Source organism: Nicotiana tomentosiformis, chromosome 1 (assembly GCF_000390325.3).
Source record: "Nicotiana tomentosiformis chromosome 1, ASM39032v3, whole genome shotgun sequence".
Taxonomy (NCBI): Eukaryota; Viridiplantae; Streptophyta; class Magnoliopsida; order Solanales; family Solanaceae; genus Nicotiana; species Nicotiana tomentosiformis.
The window spans coordinates 129,188,060-129,189,130 of NC_090812.1; positions in this window are offsets into that span (position 1 = coordinate 129,188,060).

Sequence of the window (1,071 nt, forward strand, 5' to 3'; positions counted from 1 at the left end):
TGTGGGGGAAAAATATCTCTTCTGGACAGTTTAACTTAATACTTTATCATTGTTATAAAATAAAAACCGTAAAGTAAATAAATCGATGATAAGTAAAGAGAAATTGATATATTATTTAACTTCAAACTCATTTATATCTCCTTTATTCATAAAAAAAAAAGTAAATTGTTGTGTAAGCTGCTACTTCAAGCTACTCTGTAAGCTCCTTGTAAGTTACTACTGCAAGTTGCTCGGTAAGATCCTTGTAAGATGTTGTGTAAGTTGTTTGTAAGCTGTTACTCCAAACTGTTATGTAAGTTGCTTGAAAGGTGCTATTGTACCAGATATAGATAATCTTCTACCGGGGTAATATTTATCTATAACGGAGTACCGAAAAGATAAACTTATTGTATCAGATATAGATAATTTTTTACCGGGGTAATATTTATCCATAACGGAGTACCGAAAGGATAAACTTTTTCAGAAGGCTTATTTTAAATAGAGTACTAAATAGATAAATATATTTACGGCGGAGTCTCATATGAATAAGTTTCTTCAGGAAGCTTATTTACAATGGAGTACTAAATGAACATCCATAATATAATATATTTATAACACTCATCCTTGGATGTTCAATAAAAGATAATGTGCCTCATTAAAACCTTACTAGGAAAAACTCTGTGGGAAAAAATACTAGTGAAGGAAAAAGAGTACACATATTTAGTAATACACATAACTAGTTGTCTCATTAAAAACCTTATAAGGAAACCCGTGTGAGCAAAACCTTAGTAAGAAAAAAAGAGTATAGCGCGTATTTTACTCCCCTGATAAAAACTTTGTTTCAAATATTCGAGTCTCCGCATTCCAATCTTGTATACCATCTTCTCAAAAGTTGAAGTTGGCAAAGATTTAGTGAATAAATCTACCGGATTGTCACTTGAACGGATTTGTTGCACATCAATGTCACCATTTTTCTGAAGATCATGTGTGTAGAATAATTTTGGTGAAATGTGCTTCGTTCTATCTCCTTTTATAAATTCTCCCTTTAATTGGGCTATACATGCAGCATTGTCTTCGTATAAAATTGTGGAT